Below are 20,929 nucleotides of genomic sequence, written 5' to 3' on the forward strand. Positions count from 1 at the left end.
CAGCAATTCCAGGCTTTGTGGAGGGATCAGCAGGACTTGGTCCTGCTCTCAGAACTGCACTGAAAGTCATCGTGGATGTTCACGTGTATGACCTGAGACCCAGCCTGTCTCCATCTGCAGAGCAAGATATGAGTGTGTGCCCCGTGCCGGGTTTGGTGAAGCTGGAAAGGGTGCAGTGCCCTTCCGAGAGACATTCAACAGTGACACCTATTCTGTGGCGGGAGCTGTGCAAGTTTCCTACCGCGAGGAATCTCACTTGGTCTCACAACAGTTGTCAACAACGCCCCGGGGATGGGGGCACGTGATTCCAGAGATCTTCTGGGTAAACAAAATTAAACAGTTTTACAAGAAAGGCAGAAATGTTGGCAGGTAAGGAATCTGAGGCTTGGGGAGGCTGGGCATTTTCCCATAGGTCACATGTGGAGTAAGTAGCCAGCCCAAGAGCCTAACCTGCCAGCACGGGCCAGGTGCTGTTGCAGATACAAGGTTTAAGGCCCTGTCTGGGACCTTTATAAGCTTACAGTGTGATTACAAAAATGATTATCAAGCTAAGTGGAAATTAGATACAAATATTAAGTCCTTCGTATATTTATGGCACACCAAATTTGTCTGCCCTTGGGCTTTGCTAGCCCTCCGTCTATAGCCAGTGCCACTGGTTTCCCCTGGTTTTCCACGTACAGTTCAATAGCTAAGTGTGTTGAGCACTTACTGCTGTATATTGGGCATTGTTGTAAACCCTCACTTGTATCTACTCACTTGATTCCTCTGACCACCCTCTGAGCAGGTGGTCATGACAGGCAGAGGGAGTTACTAACCTTCCCCAGGGCACATGGCAGCCCATGGAAGAGCCAGGACTGGAGTCTGGGTCTGCGTCTGGAGTTCACACTCGGAGCTGAGGAGCTCTGCTGCCTCCCACCACACCCGCTGCCCTGGAGGACGACAGTCTTCCATTTGATCCTGTGTTAGGGCCTCCCAAGTCCTCCTGGTTCTTCGTCCTTCAGCTCTCCCCTTCGTTTGTGAGTGTCTGTGCAACCCAATAGCCTGCTGCTTGCCTCCACTCTGAGTGCTTTAATCAAAGGCACAGAGAAATCAAAGTTAACTTCTGAAGCCACAGACTTGAACTGCAAGGAGGTGCTGAGAGTTGCCAAGGTTTAGAAGGTATTGGGAGTGGTCATTCTGTGCTAGCTGAGACTGTGAGGGAATGGAAACTGCATAACCAGAGGAAGCAGGGCAATAAAGAGAAGGGAAACTGAAAAGAGAAGCAGAGACACTGATGGAAAGAGTGGTTGAGTTTTAGAGCTTTCTTGTTTTCTGACAACTCTCAGTTGATCCATGAGTATCCTTTGAAATGTTTTCTTGAGTTAACTTGAGTAGATCTCTGGTCTTTTCAAGCATATAGGTATTTTGGGGGCCATATTATGAATTACTTGCGATGCTAGGACAACACGTTTTTAATTCTGTAGGCCAGGGGTACCTGGTAACTATTTCTGAGATGGAGAATAGTGTCATTAGAAGTGTGTTAAATGAAGATTAATCTAGAAGGAGTATGTAGGAGAGATGGAGAACCGTTGGCTACTGTGATCTTTGGATCTCTCGTTTTGCCATTGATGCCCCCTTGGTGCTGTGCTAACCTGACTTATCGGGGCCTGATCTCGTGGGGTGATCTTCGGGCCACCCCAGCATCTCCCTGTGTGGAAGGTGGACTTGGGCGACATCAGCAAGTCCCTGGGTTTGGGTGAGTCTCAGGGAACATTTACCTTCCCAGCCCCCAGGAGACTTTGGGATGAGAACCTTCTTCTGGAATGGTACGTAACCATAATAATCTTGTGTAATGCACCTTTCATATTAGTCTTACACTTAAAACTGCACTTGGAACCTGAAATCAGTAAGTTGTCCTCAGTGGGACACCACTGACTGTGATCACTAATAAAAGCCCTCACCTCAGAGTAGCTCGTTCAAGAGTAGGGGGTGGTCGGGCTGCAGTCTGGAGACCCTGGACAGCAGTGGGCTGCCTTGTGGAGGTGGCACGTGTTTCTGCTAAGCTGGGTGGGCCTGGGCTCTGGAGCCCTGCCAGTGGGCAGGGTCTGACCTTTGTGCAGGGAGGGAGAAGTTCTGTGGGGCAGAGCCAGCTTCAGGCCTAAGAGCTGTGTGCAGGTCATCTTGAAGGAAGGGGACCCCTCTGCCCAGCCAAGGCCCAGGAGTGGAAGGAGTCAGCTGTGAAAGCTGGCTCCCCGCCTCCTTAACTTGGGGTGTCAGTTAGGGTGGGGCTTATGTATGCCGGATGGGAGAGGTGATAGGTACCTGCCTCGCCATCCACGTACCAGACGGAGGGCATTCCTTCTGAGCCCTACCCAGGGACTGCACGAAGACCAATAAATTTTGCCCTGTGGATGGACCTTATTTGGGGGCAGTGGGAATGATTCTTAACATCTAAGATCCCTCAGCAGGGTAGCAGCTGCACTCGGGCAGACTCCTGTGGGCCAGGGATCTTTATCTGATTTCATCTGCATCCTGCAAGGTAGGTAGTGTTACCCCCTTTCACACGTTAGGGAACATGTACAGAACGAGACGTCATTTGTCTTAAGTCACCAGCTAGTCAACAGTGGGGCTGGGATGAAGTCCCCTGTCTGCTGCTCTACAGTCAGTTTCCCCATACCTTGGCCCTTCTCCCTCGCTGCCCCTCTAGAACAGCTCCCACTGACCCCCTCAGCTAAGGACAGTTAGGCGCAAGGGCTGGGAGGTTCGTTGGCGGTCACGGGGCCTGGCCTCTGGGTCACAAGTTTGCACTTGGACTCTGAGGCCTGCCAGGACGGACGGCAGCCAGCCCCACCCCGCTCCTCTCTGCAAGCCTCTTCCCGCCGGCTGCAGGCCGCCAGCCTAGCTAACCTCGTTCCAACTGCCTCTGGCCTCTGGCCCTTCCAGGACAGGCTTGTTTCCTGGAAAGGACTCGGAGAGTAAGATAAACCAGGTGTCTCTAGTTAAATGCCCTCCTGCCTTTGAAAGGGCCAGGCTGGTAAGCCTTCCAATCCAGCTCCTTGATTTGCCTGGTCCATCTCTGGGATTGGCCGCCTTGCCTTTCATCAGGTGCCAGTCATTCCTGGCCTGTCACTGGGAGTGAGTATGGCGTTCTTTGGAGACGGGCACAGTGCTCCCTACAGAGCTAGACAAGGAGACAGGATCTGAAAAAGATGGGTGACAGGGTCCCTCCGGGGCTCCTGGCACCTCCAGAAGGAGACAGTCCGTGTCCCTGTCCACTCTCCCTGGGCAGATGTATCCTGGCGTTTAGATAACGAAGAACTAGAAAACAGAACAGGCCTCCCCTCGACTTGCCTGCCGGCTTCTCCTGTGACCCAGGTATTGTTCCTGATTCACACGTGGCTTCCTAAACCAGCTTCATTTTCTGAAACAGTTCACTCTACTACCACCTCCCTTTCATGGAAATTAAAAACAATATTTTTTTTTTGGTCTGTGTCATTGCTGCTGGATTCTAAAATCCTTCCAGTCTAGGCCCCATGGAAAGGTTAGGTGTGCCCAGCATAACCAGGTTAGTCCACCCCTGTGATGGGCAGAGGCGTGCAGGCAGGAAGCATCGAGCTCTCCCTCCTGGTCATCACATGGTCAGCACGTGGGAGGACTGCCACTGTATGTCCAGAGCTGCTTCCCAGATGTTAAGAGGCCAGGTGTGGAGTTAGTCCCTGTGACTTTACTACCAACCTCAGCAACAAAGATATTTAGGGAGCATCAAATATGGGGAAGACAGAAATAGGCAAGATAATGCAGCGTGGCACTGGGTCTTAGAATTTCCATTTGAAGACTTTGGTTCATTTTGTTGAGAAATTTGTGTTCCCACCACCAAGAATTAATAGTGGTTCATATTTGGTCATATCTGCTTCACATTTTTAAATAAGAGAAAGAAAACTTTCCCCCTTTGTCTCTCATTCCCTGCCTCATTCCCTTTTCTCCTTCCCAAAGGCAACCACTATTCAGAGGATCCGCCAGTTTGTTGCATTAGCATCTGGGACAAATGAATGAATGGAGGTGAGACTATAAGAGACTTGTTTTAAATACTCTACGGGAAGTCAGGACCTTAATAGCTGCACTGGGGAGGGATGAGACCCCACAAGGGGGACATAATTGCCTAATGGTTTGAAGACTAAGCTGTTTCTAAAGGTGAACCCAGATAGAGACAGAGCCTTGGCTAGGCTGAGTTGGGATGTCCAGGCTTGGGTGTCCTGAGCTTACCTTCCCTCCACGGTGGAGAAGAGACCTTATGCTACCACAGAGATTCTTTCCCCTTCCTTACCCATCATACTGCTGCCTTTTGTCCCTCAAATATGCTGAACAAATATTGAATAGTATTGATCTGAGGGAACACCTAGTTCTTTGCCTGTTTGGGAAGGGGCATTTTGAGTTGCCTGTGGTGCTCGCATATCTAATTCCAGGCTCACAGAGACCATGGTCTCACTGGCTTCCTCCCTTGGAGAACAAAGAGCACAGCATCCTCCGTCATCCCTGGGAACACCCAGCTCTGGCCTGGAATTGCCGTTGTTCCTTGGCTGCTGCCTTTATGGGCCCTTGTGCTTGCAACCTGGATGGTCACATGGGTGAGGAGGGATGCTATGCACCTCATTCAGGGCCAGCTGGGTGCTAGTGGCCATGTTTGTTTAGCCATGTTCTATTTGGACCCTTGATGATCAAAATGTGAACATCATTTGGTAAACTTTCCTTTTTTTTTTTTTTCTTCTCCTTTTTGTTTTATTTTAAAAGAGTTCAGTGACATGGATCTTATTTCATGAGATGCAGTAAGGTACAAGTACGTGCGGTTTTAAAGTTTGGGTAAACTTTCCTTTTAACTTCAACATTCCAGGAGCTGGAATCCTTACACACCAGGAGTAGCTCTTTGAACGTTTGTCAATAGAGGCGTGCCTTATGGTGTTTGTTCTTTCTTACGTATACATTTCTTAGCCAGAAGTTTCTAAAAATAGGATCATACCTCAGTTTGCCAAGAGGCCTCACCCATGCTCCTGCTTGGCAGGTAGAGGGATTGAAAGATGTCCCTTCTTTCTTTACATATTTATTTTTCCATATAAAATAGAGTAACCGTATTAACAAAAAATTGGAAAATAACCCCGCCAGCCTAATGCAGCCATCCTGAGCATTTTAGCACATTTCCTTCCAGTCTTTTTCCAATGCATTTTTTTTATCCTTTAAAAAAAAATTTATTCTATTTATTTTTGGCTGCATTGGGTCTTCATTGCTACGTGCGGGCTTTCTCTAGTTGCGGTGAGCAGGGGCTACTCTTCATGGCGATGCGTGGGCTTCTCACTGTGGTGGCTTCTCTAGTTGTGGAGCACGGGCTCTAGGCACGCAGGCTTCAGTAGTTGTGACACGTGGGCTCAGTAGTTGTGGTTCAAGGGCTCTAGAGCACAGGCTCAGTAGTTGTGGCGCACGGGCTTAGTTGCTCCGTGGCATGTGAGATCTTCCCAGACCGGGGCTCGAACCCGTGTACCCTGCATTAGCAGGAGGATTCTTAACCACTGCGCCACCGGGGAAGCCCCCTATGCATTTTTTGTTTTGAACATTAGGGTACGTGTATCTTCTTTTCTAAAAAATATATGTTTATTTATTTGGTTGCACTGGCTCTTAGTTGCAGCAGGCAGCCTCCTTAGTTGCGGCACGTGTGCTCCTTAGTTGCAGCCAGTGGGCTCCTTAGTTGCAGCAGGTGGGCTCCTTAGTTGTGGCATGTGCACTCTTAGTTGCGGCATGTGGGATCTACTTCCCTGACCAGGGATCGAACCCGGGCTCCCTGCATTGGGAGCACGAAGTTTTACCCACTAGACCACCAGGGAAGTCCCTCCTATGCTTTTGTTTAAGCCTAACTATACCCACAGTATTGATGTGAGTTTATATATGCTTTGCTGTCACCTAACATTAGAATAAGCATTGTTTCTGATAATAGATAACCTTTATCTCTTTAAAAATGCTGCATAACGACGAATTGCATGAATCGCATCAGTTAATTACCATCCCTATGTTATTGGATGTCTAGGATTCTAAATTTTGCCTTCCTACAGTGAATATTTTCTATCTGTAGTTTTTTCCATATTCAAATTATTTGCTTTGGCTAGATAACGAGAACTGGAATTACTGGGGTATCAAGTGAAAAAGAAATGTTTACGTCTCTATGAATGTTGCCAAAGTGCTTTTCAGAAGGGTTTACCAATTTGCATAGACCAACAATATACAGATGTGGCCATCCCTCCGGGTCCCCCACCCCTCACTTTTGCTAATTAACCTCTCTAAGTAATAGAATAACTTCTTTCATCAGGTTAGTCTCCTTTTGTATTGTCAATGGGTTTATTTTATAAGATGTCCTTCTGTGACTTGTCTATTCTTTTAATTGTTATCTGTTAATTGTTTTTTAAGTGGCAGATGATAAAAATGAAAACAGTATAATAGAGTAAAACTGTGAAAAATAAGTCCTCCATCCTTAACCCCAGTCTCTCCACTCTCTACCCAGAGGCAAACACTCCTTCTTGTTTATTTTATTTCTTTCAAGTCAGCTTTTCAATGTTTCATCCAGAATTTATGTGTGTCCCACTGGACACATTCACAGAAAATTAAATGAAAGCAGCTTGAGGGTATTTATAAAAGGCGATGAGGAGAGTGTGAGCCCTGGGAACACCCCTGCCCCAGGCTGACTCTTTCCCCCCAGTAAAGGAGACCTGCCTCTGGACTGCTCACCCAAGGGTTACATCCAGGATGTGGAACTCATGGGTCAGTGAGGTGATCCTGAAAGAAGGCTGCCCACAAAGTTGGGGTTTTTTTCAGTGACTCTAGTGTCAGATACATGAGGGAGCTTCAACATAAGAGGCCAAGGTCTGTCTGAAGAGGCCTAGGCATTCCAAAGGGAGCCAGGCACCCAGATCCCTATGCCTGTACACTCCTAGGACTCTACACGCTCAAGCCCCAGGCCACGGCTGTGTCAGCCCCAGACTACTGCGTGGACTGTCCTTTCCCATTTGCCCACTCAGGCCTCACTATCTCTTCTTGTCTATTTTGGCGATCATCTTCTGCTTCTTACACATTTTTCTCTGAGGATCCTTGATTCCTTACTCTCTGACTGCCCCCCGGCTTTCAGGTCCTCTTTCAAGGGCACTCTCTGTCCCAGCTCATGTCAGGCCCACTGGGTGTCTCTCCTCTAGCAAGTCCACATGGTCAAAATCATAAATATAGGAACTTATTGGGGAGGGCAGCGAGGATGGAGACCATTGGGCAAGTGGCCCAGGAGGAGAGAAATTACAGGGTCAACACCATCTTCCTAAGATGGCAACAGGAGATTTGAACCAAAGGCTCAGGGTCTGCTGGAGGCTGCGTTCCCAATCAGGTATTAGTGGTGGCTGCTGCAGTGTAGTTTTCTCAGGGCTCCTGGGTTCTCAGGTGGGCTCCTTAAGGGGCTAAGAGGCTGATGGGATGGAAGGCTTCACGGGGCTACCTGCTGGGAGTCCCAGCATGACCACTGTGGTGGCCAGCAGGGGGCGTTGGTGGCAACTTCTGGCTATGATGTGGTAGATTAGTGGGTGCTGGGTATCCATGGCCCTGCCCACCAGTGGTGGAGTCTCAAAGAGGACTTTGGACAACAGCAAGGTTAGTCTTCCCAGCCTCGTCCAGGTCACCTGGTCAACTGGGACTCCACAGTTACCTTTATGTCGCAATGTTTGCATCGTGCTGATTTGAATTCCAGCATTTCTTGTGAGCTACTATTTTGTGAGGGGCCAAAGTTTTTCACTTGCACCTTTCAAAGAGCGTTTGCCGGGCTTCTCTGGTGGCGCAGTGGTCGAGAGTCCGCCTGCCGATGCAGGGGACACGGGTTTGTGCCCCGGTCCGGGAAGATCCCACATGTCGCGGAGCGGCTGGGCCCGTGAGCCATGGCCGCTGAGCCTGCACGTCCGGAGCCTGTGGTCCGCAACGGGAGAGGCCATAACAGTGAGAGGACCGCGTACCGCAAAAAAGAAAAGCGTTTGCCGTACACCTACTGTGCACTGGTCAACGTTAAGATAAGTAGGGCTCAGTCCCTGGAATTAAAGGAATAAAAAATGTCCACTAAGAACTAAAAAGCAGTAGGGTCTAAAGCACTAAAAAAGAGGTATAGATGAAGTGCGCTGGTGGTTCACGATGGGACAGGTCCTTACTGGCTGGGCTAATTAGGGAAGGCTTCATGGAGGAAATGGCGTCTGAGAGGGCGTTAAAAATGGGTGCAATATTTTAGGGCATTTTAAAATAAGATTTTAAGCTTACAGATGGACGTGTCTTTAGTGGAAAGAACAAAGTAAACACTTGGATGCAGGCAAGATTCAGAGAATCAGTCAGTTCATTAGAATCTAGGATAAATGAAGTGGAGAGTGATTGGAGGTGAGGCTGGAAAAGAGGTTTGGGACCATATTTTTGGAGGACTTCGAATGCCACTCCCAGAAATAGGAAAGCAGTGGATGTTTGTAATCAGATTTTGGACAAAGAACAGAGGAGTTGGGTTTTATGCCTCCTTGTCCTTTCTGAGAAGGAGATGAATAATTTTTTTAAAGTGGCTGGTGAACTTTGTTCTTATAGAAGTTATGACACTTCATCATTAATAAGGAAAATTAGCTATTCCCATTGGAAAAAAATATCTTATTATCCGTTTCATGCGACTCAGGGTGCAAATCACTACTCAGTCTAAGCCAGTGCTTCTCAAACTTAAATGTTTATCAGAATCAACTGGAGCGGGGGCTTGTTAAAACACAGACTGCTGCCCTCACTCCCAGAATTTCCGGGACAGCCAAGAATTTGTTGCTGATGCTGCTGGTCCGGGGACCACACTGAGACCCTCCCGATTAAACTTCCTGACCTTTCGCTGTAGATCCACTGGGTGGCAGCAGAGAGCACCACAGTCCGCCCACTGGCCAAAGCTGGAGTCCTCAGGCCGGGGCTGCGCGGGGCTGCTTCCCTGAGCCATCAATTCAGGCCTTAGCTACTGAATAGCCACACAAAACAGCCACGACACCCAGCTGTCCAACACGCAAGGACGCCTTGTGGAAGGGAGTGCTTGGTGACTTGGATCTCGTTTCTTCTCCAGGGTGTCCACACCCCAAACACTCTCCGCCAGGCCCTCAGATCTCCCCTCAGCTCTGCTCCCTGAGGAGCAGAGTGCATGTGATAACGTTCAGATTTGCTTCCACAAAGCTTCTGAGGATGAGGTGACCTAGAGCTTGGAAAGGGAACCGTGGGGTCCAGAATGGAGGGGTTAGGCTGTGGCCGCGGTTAGGCTGATGTCCTCACATCAGGGGCGCGCGGCCCGCTGTGTTGGCAGAGAACAGCCCTGAGCCAGACACAAGGCTGGAGGTAGCCAGGTGCCGTCCTGAGTGAGATGCGTTCCGCCGCGCCTCCGGGTGTCTAATAAGTCTGCAGGTTTTTCGGTTAATCTGTGAATCACTGAGAAAGAATCCACCCTGTTCTGGTCAGAGGTGGCAAGTGGAGTGAACCGTAATCAACAAAGGGCAAAGAGTCAATTATACCTTCTGCTAATGGCGCCTTAGTTTGCCTCTGAAGGTTTTCCTCTGGTTCTTTATAGTCTAGTCTGCTTACGATATTTATTCTCCTTTGTTATATACTTGAGATCGCACACCAGCTATTTTTATCCTAGTTAATTTACTTATTATCAGTAGCATTCCATAATGTGTTAAAGCATTGTTCTAGTGTTTTTGAACATTTTTGAACATCTAATGTTTTGAACATCATGAATATCTTTTAAAAATCACTATATATTTTTATCATGTATAGAAAATACATTTTACTTAATTCTTGTAGGCATTATTTTCTTTGGTATTTGGCATTATTTTCTTGGACTGATATCCCAAAACAGGAATTATTGTGTCAAATGCCTTTTTCGCATGCAAGTGGAATTTTTATTAACTTTTTCATTTATGCAAATAATTTATGCTCTTTATTTTAAACTACAGATAGGTAAGTGATAACAATATGAATATGAATGAGAAGGATGGGGAGGGAGAAGGAAAGTCACCCTTGGTTTCACTATCTAGAAATAACTTAATATTATTGTGTATATTTGCCTAGGCTTTTTTTCTGTATACAGGTTTATTTTTATAAAGTTTGGAATCATACTTTTTGTACTGTTATATAACCTGCTAGAGATATCATAAATGTATACAAATCAGTAGTCTGTTGTAGGACATTTAAGTTGCTTCTTTTTTGTTTGCTGTCATAGGTGATGCTGCTATTAATTCATTAAACAAATATTCACTGAACTCCCATATATGCCAGGTGTTTTGCTAGAAGCTGTGTCTACAGGGGTAAAATTGTCAGCAGAAGACAGGATTGGTGGGGAAGAGACCCAGCTGAAAGGCTCCTGTCATCAGGCTGGGTTTTCTCCATTCTGTTTCCTCACATGGCTGAGAGGGACTCAGCACTGTGACAGCAGCCACTGGCTGGGTGCGGTTCTATCTCTTCCATCAGCGCCAGTGTTTCCTGGTTTCTCTTCCTGCCCACACACCTGCCAGGGTGGGGCCTCATGGAGTTGGCCTCCTTCCTTCCTGAAACAGCCAACCAAAGCCAGAGGGGTAGCCTGGGAGCTGGTCCCACACCTCTGATTCTGTTGTTCCTTCTATGTAGTATGTTCAATGATCATGAAAATGACTAGACATATTCATTGTCAGTTATTAAAGAAAAATGGCACTGGCTGCTTCACTGTGGAAAAGTCTCCGATCCCTACCCTTTCTTGCATGCTATTTCCTGATACATATATGGTGTATTGGGAGGGAGGCTAAGACCTTTTTTTTTTTTTTTTTTTTTTGCGATACGCGGGCCTCTCACTGTTGTGGCCTCTCCCTTGGTGAAGCACAGGCTCCGGACGCGCAGGCTCAGCGGCCATGGCTCACGGGCCCAGCCGCTCCGCGGCATGTGGGATCCTCCCGGACCGGGGCATGAACCCGTGTCCCCTGCATCAGCAGGTGGACTCTCAACCACTGCGCCACCAGGGAAGCCCAAAAGACCTTTTTAAGTTTACATTTTCATTACCCCTAAAAGAAGCCCCATACCTATTAGTAGTCACTCCTCCTCGGCCCTGGCAACCACTAATGAGCTTCCTGTTTCTATGGATTTGCCTATTTGGGACATTTTATATAAATGGAAGCATATAGTATGTAGTCTTTTGTGTCTGATTCAGTTTAACATGATGTATTCAAGGTTCGTCCATGTTGTAGCATGTATCAATACTTCATTCTTTTTTATGGCTGATACTATTCCATTGTGTGAATATACCACATTTTGTTTGTACACTGATCAGTTGATTGGCATTTGAGTTGTCTCTGTGTGGCTATTATGAGTAATGCTGCTATGGACATTAGTGTATAGGTTTCGTTTGAACATGTGTTTTCAGTTCTCTTGGGTGGAATTCTCTCTAGGAGTGGAATTCCTGGGTCATAACGTATCTCTGTGTTTAACCTTTTGAGGAACTGTCAAGCTGTTTGCCAAAGAGGTTGTGTAATTTTACAATCACACCAGCCTTGGAGGAGGGTTTCATGCATTTATCATTGCAGTTACCGTGACAATCTCTAAAATCCAGGCAAGTCACAAGCCACCTGGCCCAGTGGCTCCCCAGCTTACAATTCCACGTGCAGGAAATTCTCAACTTGGCTGTGATCCTCTTATCTTTCTGCAAGACAGGTTGACGTGCGTCCTAGGTCTTCGTGTGTCATGATTGCATATGTTCTTTAGACAGTTGTCTCTCGTGACTCATATTTTCCCTTCTGGTACCTGACTTTTGTTGGTATTGGTAACCTATGAGGCCAGTGACTTCAGTGCAGAGGCTCTATCACACTTTAACCTAGAATTCCATTGCTTTGGACCAATAATAACACGTTCTTCATACAGTCCTTTGTAATTAACAAAGCCCTTTCCTTCAGGGCCTTGGGCTCTACTTTCAAAGGTGTTGGCCTTATTAAAGCACAGTAATCCCTGCTAAGGTGTGTTAATGGCCAGCAAGATGTTGACCTTTCATCGGGGACTCACTGTGTCCTCCTGTTTGTCCAGTACAGATGAGTCCGTAATGGTGAGAATAGAGTAGCTGTGGAGGCCCTCTCAAACCCGGCCCTGGAGGACTACCCCTCTATGCGTGGGTTATAACCTTCGCATTGCTGTAGGAAGGTAGTGCCATGTTCAAGCCAAATTTTTCTAGATTTTTCCTCATACACGAAGATCCTTGATGAAAAAGCTAAGATTAGTGGCAGGATTTCAAGGAATTTTTCTTTTTGCTTATGTTAATTTTATAAAACATTGAATATGTAATAACTGAAAATTTTAAAGGAAGCAAAAGAGGGGTGTGAGGCCCAGGGTCTGGATGCCTCTGGAGTTGACAGTTCTTCCACAAGGACAGTTCCTATTTATGAGCACTCCTTCCTTCCTGTCCATAAGCTGGATCTCCATGGCTGAGAACATTCTCACAGCTATGGTTTCTTTAAAAGTAGAGCTTTTGCAGAAGACTTGTCAAATATTTTTTTGTTAACTATAAATTACATACAACTCTTTTCCCCTAACAGCAGCACCTATGTACATGTTAATTCCCTCTGAAAATGGTCAGGCATGATTACTCCTCAGAAAGGCCATGTTTCTGTCTCTCTCACTCCCCAAAGTTTCTATATTCCCAAATATTCTCAGTAGGAACTTTTCATTTTTTCAACTCACCCTGGATAAAAAAGATAGCAGATTCTATGGATGAACCCCCTTCAAACAACTCCTATGACAGCTGTGTGTTTCCAAAGGCTGAGCAGTCTAGAATCCTAGTTCCTGAAGGCCCTGTGGTTAATCTAAAGGCTGGGTGTTCCTTGTTTCAATTCAGATTTGTTTTCTAGCTTGAATGCAAATACACATTTGCCATACTACCTTAACACCACTTACTAGTGCAGTCTATCTGTATGTTTCCTATCCTAGCATTATATCACTCAGAGAGTTCTAATATCCCAACGAGCTACCAGCCTGGAAATAAAGCAATTCAAATTCCCAGGAACAGTGGGCTGCCATATTACCATTGCTTTATTTCCCTGTGATACTTATTCATCAGAGATGATCTCTCATAATTTCAGAGGTCATTTCCTCCAGTTCTGTGTTCAAAAAGCACTATATCTAAAGTGACCCAGGATGTGGCTGTCTACCATATTCTTATATTCTGAGTGTGGAAAGATGACATGTTTGACAAATAATTACTTCCAGGATCTAATTTTTATGAATTTCGGAAGTTGTACTTGATCTAACCTGAATATTTTTTTTGCTGTGTTGCATGCCATTTTCTCAGGGTGGATCTGGTAACTGAAAAGAGTAAACTCTATGCACTGAGTACATACTATGTACCAGAAACCATACATCATGCTTTACAAACATTACCTTATTTTATTTTTAAAACAGCTCCGTGAGGTACGTATTACTGGCAGCCTTTTCCAGATGAGGAAGAAGAGGCCTAGAAGCATGAAGTAGCTTGCCCAGGTGACACAGTGAGACTTCTGGTTAAACGTGGCAGGTTGAATGCACTAGTTTACCACTACTCCTTCCTGAAATTCTGCTAAAACGTCACATTCAAGAGATTTTTTTAATGGCTGTAAAACAACTGCAATAGAAGAGGACAGTAAACAATAGCAATAAGATCTGCAAAGCTGAGACGAGATGGACATGTGTCAATTTAACAGACCAGAGAATGGTTTATTGTAGCAGGCAGTGAAAGAAGCTTGAAGTATGAAGAATCCTCTGAAAATGGTACAGATGGGGCTAACTGTAGGATTTGTTGAAAATTTGCACAGATCCTCTCTCATCCTAGCAGAAGACTAGACATTGGTTCCCTGGAGCTGCTGGCTTTGGGCAGTTGCACAGCTGAGGAGAGGGCACTACGCTACACTGGGGATTGAGCTACAGTCTGTATGCTGAATGGTGAGACCACCGGCCCCTCCACCACCCTGCTCCAAGAGCACTGGCAGCCAGGTTGATATCTTCCAGGCAGGAGGCTGTAGGATTCCTTTCTGGGGAAGATGACCGGCTCAGGACATAGAACTTAAAGATGCTGAGGGTTGAGAGTCCCCACTGGAAGTGCCCCATCAAAACAACAGGAGCTTGGGAAGAGACAGGCAGTCTAGCTAGCAGTAGGAAACAACCCTTGGGCAACAACACCAAGGTCCTGTGATCGGTTGATCACCACAGAATACATACTCAAGCACAGGAGTTTGTAATAAGGGGACATTCAGAAAACAAATAATCCTTGGACTTCAAAGTTTAAGAGCAGAAAGAAAAAGAGAACATGAAAGTTAAGGAAATCACCCAGAAAGTAGAACAATAACAACATACATGAGATGGAAAATAGACATAATAAAATTATAGGATCCTTCCAGACAGTCTAACATCTGAATAATAGGAGTTCCATAGAGATGGAGCAGAGATTATAAAGGGGAGAGAAGTGTCAAAGACATAATTTGAGAAATTTCCGCATATCTGAAAGACATGAATGTACAGACAGAAAAGGTCCACAGAGCACCAAGCACAATGCATGAATATAGATCCACACAAGGCATGTAATCGTGAAATTTCAGACCACCAGGGGCAAAGGGGAGACCCTATAATCTTCGAGGGGGAGGGAAGGGGATATTACGAATGAGAATAGTGTCAGACTTCTTAAGAAAAACAAAATATAAACTAGAAAATCTGGACTAATGCCTTCAAAATTCGGAGAGAAAATTACTTCTCCATACCTAGAATTCTGTACATATCCAAAACACCAAGACAACTTCAGAAATGCCAGATCCTCAGAGGGCAGACAGCAGAAGCAAGAAGAACTACAATCCTGCAGCCTGTGGAACAAAAAGCACATTCACAGAAAGGTAGACAAGGTGAAAAGGCAGAGGGCTATGTACCAGATGAAGGAACAAGATAAAACCCCAGAAAAACAACTAAATGAAGTGGAGATAGGCAACTGTCCAGACTAAGAATTCAGAATAATGATAGTGAACATGATCCAGCACCTCAGAAAAAGAATGGAGGCAAAGGTCAAGAAGATGCAAGAAATGTTTAACAAAGACCTAGAAGAATTAAAGAACAAACAAACAGGTGAACAATACAATAACTGAAATGAAAACTACACTAGAAGGAATCAATAGCAGAATAACTGAGGCAGAAGAACGGATAAGTGACCTGGAAGACAGAATGGTGGAACTCACTGCCATGGAACAGAATAAAGAAAAAAGAATGAAAAGAAATGAAGACAGCCTAAGAGACCTCTGGGACAACATTGAACGCAACAACATTCGCGTTATAGGGGTCCCAGAAGGAGAAGAGAGAGAGAAGGGACCCGAGAAAATATTTGAAGAGATTATAGTCGAAAACTTCTCTAACATGGGAAAGGAAATAGCCACCCAAGTCCAGGAAGTGCAGAGTCCCAGGCAGGATAAACCCAAGGAGGAACACGCTGAGACACATAGTCTCAATCAAATTGACAGAAATTAAAGAGAAAGGAAAATTATTGAAAGCAACAAGGGAAAAATGACAAATAACGTAAAAGGGAACTCCCATAAGGTTAACAGCTGATTTCTCAGCAGAAACTCTACAAGCCAGAAGGGAGTGGCCTGTTGTATTTAAAGTGATGAAAGGGAAGAACCTACAACCAAGATTACTCTACCCAGCAAGGATCTCATTCAGACTCGATGAAGAAATCAAAAGCTTTAGAACTTCTCTAAGTGGGAAACACAAGAGAAGAAAAGGACCTACAAAAACAAACCCATAACAATTAAGAAAATGGTGATAGGAACATACATATCGATAACTTCCTTAAATGTGAATGGATTCAATGCTCCAACCAAAAGACACAGGCTCGCTGAATGGATACAAAACAAGACCCACCTATATGCTGTCTACAAGAGACCTACTTCAGACCTAGGGACACAAACAGACTGAAAGTGAGGGGATGGAAAAAGATATTCCATGCAAATGGAAATCAAAAGAAAGCTGGAGTAGCAATACTCATATCAGGTAAAATAGCCTTTAAAATAATGTTACAAGAGACAAGGAAGGATGCTACATAATGATCAAGGGATCAATCCAAGAAGAAGATATAACAGTTATATATGCACCCACCATAGGAGCATCTTAATACATAAGGCAAATGCTAACAGCCATAAAAGAGGAAATCGACAGTAACACAATAATAGTGGGGGACTTTGACACCTCATTTACACCAATGGACAGATCATCCAAACAGAAAATTAATAAGGAAACACAAGCTTTAAATAACACAATAGACCAGATAGATTTAATTGATATTCATAGGACATTCCATCCAAAAACAGCAGATTACACTTTCTTCTCGAGTGTGCACAGGACATTCTCCAGGATAGATCACATCTCTGGTCACAAATGAAGCCTTAGTAAATTTAAGAAAATTGAAATCATATCAAGCATCTTTTCTGGCCACAACACTATGAGATTAGAAATCAATTACAGGGAAATAAACGTAAAAAGCACAAACACATGGAGGCTAAACAATAGGTTACTAAATAACCAAGAGATCACTGAAGAAATCAAAGAGGAAATCCAAAAATACCTAGAGACAAAAGACAATGACAACACGATGATCCAAAACCTATGGGATGCAGCAAAAGCAGTTCTAAGAGGGAAGTTTATAGCAATACAAGCCTACCTCAAAAAAACAAGAAAAATCTCAAACAATCTAAAAACAAAAAAAAGCCAAATCTTGACAATTTTAATTCCTTTTTACCCTTGGGTGTTTCCAAAATTGGAAGATTATCCTAGGAATAGGAAGACTTAAAGTAAGCTGGTGATCCATCCCAGGAAACATACCTGGAGAATCGTCCAGGACAAAGGTAAGGGGAGACCCAGAGTGGCGCTGTGGGACTGGCCTGGAGAACCACCAGTCCAGGCAGCTGCAGGAGTGTGGAGGGCTCTTCCAGGAAGTCGGGTGGGAGTTGTCTCCAGAAAAAGATGCCATTGGTACAGGACCAAATGAATTTTATCGTACTGAGAGACTGCTACTTTTGAAGGAAAGTTAGTGATGAGTTAGTAATAAGTACATAAAAAGTTAAATGAAGAAAAGTGACAGTTGTTAACTCCAGGGAAAACACAAAGTTGTCTAAGAAAGAAGGTATTACTATATATAACGCACTTTATGGTCTAATAATCACATGGCTATAGGGTGTAAGCACTGAATATTGATGTAACCAAAATTATAATATGGCTCTCTTTGGAGAATGGAGGAGGGGAAGTGGGTGGGGAGATTTAAAAGACCAAAACCTCTTTCCATTTGGAAAACCAATAGATAAGATCTAAAATTTAAACAGAACCTAGATAGAGCCATGTAAGTGTCGTGTTTGAATATACAGAGATAAATATCAGAGTGAGTAGCTGAAAGCGGTTATGTCTAGAGAGTGGGGATCAGGGTGTAGAAGATGGAGCAGGAGGTTGCTCGTTTTTGTTAGAAAGCTTGTAGAACCACTGGACTTCCAAGACCATGGGTATGTATAACTGTAAATTCTTTTTAATGAAGTCAGCAGCAAGTAGTTGCAGAATCGCGCTCTGAACCCAATTCTGTCTGAAGCCAATCCCAGTTTTTTCATCTCGAGATAAATTCTTTGTACTTATTTGCCTCTGGACTTTGATTTTCTTTAGAGTTTGTTTGTACAATTGATCCGATAATCTACAAAATCCAGGAGCATACGGGTTGGGGTAATCCCACGGGGATTACTGTAAGTGACAAGGAGAACTTGTTTTGGGGTAGGAGGGATGTCTCGCAGAGCCAGAGGGCGGGGAACTTGAAGCAGGGACTGGGGCACCACAGGGAACCCTGAAAGTTCTTTCTCTCCTTTGCTTCTATATGCTCCCCTGCCTGTGTCTGCTTTGTTTATCTGATTCCCAGTTCCCAGGCGAGGAAATAGCCACTCAGTCTGCACCTGAGGGGAGTGCTTGGGAGGGGATGAGATAAACCCAATTTGAATGCCAAGTTCTGGAAAGTCAGAAGGGAGGCCCCAGTGGGAAATACATGCTCTTTTAGGAGCTTGAAAGGGGTCATCTAATGAATGGCGTTTAGGGCCCTGGACCCTGTCTGCCCCAAGTGGCCTGCTGGCCCTGGGATGTCCCTGCAGATCCCAGGCATCAGCAGGCAGCCATGCCCTGCACGGGTGGCTGGACTGGGGAAGCTGTAGGGATGTCTGCAGAGAAGTCATTTACTTGTGTTGGAACAAACACAGGGCTTAAGCAGCAGAAATGGCACGGACTTGGGGTTTGAGGAAGGCGTCCCAATTCAAGCTCCTTCTTTTATTAGCTGTATAGCCACTAGCCCCATGGGGCTATTGAGAGCTTGAAGTGTAGCTAGTCTGAGAGCTTGACATATGCTGAGTGTAAAATGCACACTGGATTTTGAAGATTTAGTATCCCCATAATACAAAATATCTCATTACTATTTTATTCTTATTAATGGTAATGTTAATGTTGAAATGGAGAATATTTGGGGTATATTGGCTTCAATAAAATATATGATTAAAATTCTACCTTTTACTTTTTAAAAATGCGACTCTTAGAAAAATTAAAAATTACTAAGATGGCTCACATTATATTTCTATTGGACATCACCAATCTAGACTCTAGACCTAACACATTGCCTTTATTGAAAAGAACAAAATCACTCAGGCTTGGCATCCCTCTAGAAAGTTGGGGAGAGGTGTTTGTGCAATCTTCCATTTAGTGTTAAACAGCACCTTGTTTTTCAGGGTCCCAAACTCTGGTAAAATCCACAGCTGTCCCCTCTCTACTGTGCCTGTGACAAACCAGCCCTAACCACAGGAGACAAGGTGAGGACAGTGTTCCTGACAGAAGACTCATGTACCCTTAGGGGCCTGCAGAAGTTCTCAGGGGACCTGAAGGCCATTCCATTACTGTGGAAAGCCTGACGGAAGGAAATTCTACAGCTTCCCAAGTACTGATGCCTTGGCCAAGGAGATCAGTGTTTCTTGGCTCGAGGCTTCTAGCAACCCAGCCAGGCAAGGTTGGTGGTCTCAACTATCAGAAGCTCCACCTGGCAATTAATTGTAAGTCTCTCTGACTTATGAAAATACTGAAAAGTTAATTACTCATTAAGATGTAATGGGATAGACGAAGTTTTTCCAAATGTGCTATTCTTAGAGAGTGATACGGAAAGATGCCCCTGGTGATGGAACGTTTAGGAAGCTCTGACAGAAATCATTGTGTCCTCCAGGGTCCTGGTTCTTGCATGTTTTGTTTCCACATTTGGTTGGTAAGTGATGGAATTTCCCTTAACTTTCCTCCAGGGATACGTCCTTGGCACGTACATCCCTCTGAAATTCATAGAATTTTGAGATTTGGACGACTTCAGTTATTTCTCCATCTGGGATGATGAGCAACCTATCATCACTTTCAAAGCCCCACGACCAACCCCCATGATCAGCCCTCCTTACACCGCACCTTGGAATGTACCAAGCTTTAAATTATCTCATCACCAAGAACTAAGAGTGGTGACCACAAATTCCACAAATTCCTGCAGCTCTGCACGCCACTGGCATACCCACAGGACCAGTTCTCCATGCTCCTTGGGACCACAGGCACCTGGGCCCACCTAGTGCGCTACCATCCCACTCTCCTCGACCTCCACCCTTGGGGAAGGCGGCATTGATCCGGAATTAAGTGCCTATGCTCAGGGGCAGGCTGCCCGGGCTCTGTCTCCACACCTTCCTTACAGCTTGTGAAACTGGGGGTAAGTTATTTCGTCTTTCTGGAACTCATTTCCTTATCTGTAAGCTAGGGTTTATGAGAGCACCTACCTCACTGGGAGGGATGTGATATTTAATTATGTATGTGCATTTAAGTGCATGTACATGTGATGAGATAATGTGGGTAAAGCTCTCTGTAGTGCTTGGTTCATGGTTGCTCTCAGCAACTGTTAGCTCTGCTTAGTTGTTATCGGCTCTGTCTTTTCCACCTGCTTTCTCCCCCGGCCACCTGGGCTGCTCAGAGAAAGCTTGAGAATCAGACTGCTTGTCTCTGCTACAGAGTCACCATACTCCCCCACTGGGCCTCCCCATGGCCTGGCCATCAGTGTGTGTGTGTGTGTGTGTGTGTGTGTGTAAAAGTTTTATCCACAAATATGTGTGTCAGTGTGTCCCTTTTGGTAACAGCTTTATTGAGATATGACTCGCGTACCATATAATTTACCCCTTTGAAGTGTACAATTCAATGGTTTTTAGTATTGCTGCACACAAGCTTTCTCTGGTTGCGGCAGGCGGGGGCTACTCTTCATTGCGGTGCACGGGCTTCTCACTGCAGTGGCGTCTCTTGCTGCGGAGCAACACCTGACTTTTATAACTGGAAGGTTTGTACCTTTTGACCCCCTTCACCCCCCCCTTCAACCTTTTCCTCTGGCAACCACCCATCTGTTCTCTGTATCTATGAGCTTGCTTTTTGTTTTATTGGATTTCACATATGAGCAAGATAATCTGTCCTTCTCTAACTTATTTCACTTAACATAATGCCCTCAAGGTCCATCCATGTTTTGCAAATGGCAAGATTTTATTCTTGTGGTTGAATAATATTCCGTGTGTGTGTGTGTGTGTGTGCATATGTACATGTGTGTGTGTGTGTATATATATATATATATACACACACACACACACACACACACATATATATATTTATGTCATATCTTCTTTATTCATCGGATGATAGACACAGGTTGTTTCCATGTCTTGGCTATTGTAAATAATAATGTTATGAACATGGGGGTGCATTTATCTTTTCTTTCTTTTTTTGTTTTAATTAATTTATTTAATTAATTTATCTTTTCAAGTTAGTGTTTTCATTTTCTTTGGATAAATACCCAGAA

At 44.9% G+C, this 20,929-nt stretch overlaps 1 long non-coding RNA gene across 1 annotated transcript; it reads left to right on the forward strand.

The window, feature by feature from the left end:
- Window positions 1-1,644: 1,644 nt before the first annotated feature.
- Window positions 1,645-19,802, forward strand: LOC112415027 (uncharacterized). The gene is made up of 6 exons (XR_003006263.1): window positions 1,645-2,518; window positions 3,269-3,354; window positions 3,973-4,038; window positions 13,453-13,968; window positions 18,804-18,884; window positions 19,362-19,802. It is a non-coding gene; the product is annotated as an uncharacterized LOC112415027 (long non-coding RNA).
- The last annotated feature ends 1,127 nt before the right edge of the window (window positions 19,803-20,929 follow it).

This window comes from Neophocaena asiaeorientalis, unplaced genomic scaffold (genome assembly GCF_003031525.2).
Source record: "Neophocaena asiaeorientalis asiaeorientalis breed wild unplaced genomic scaffold, Neophocaena_asiaeorientalis_V1.1 scaffold71, whole genome shotgun sequence".
In the NCBI taxonomy this organism is placed as follows: Eukaryota; Metazoa; Chordata; class Mammalia; order Artiodactyla; family Phocoenidae; genus Neophocaena; species Neophocaena asiaeorientalis.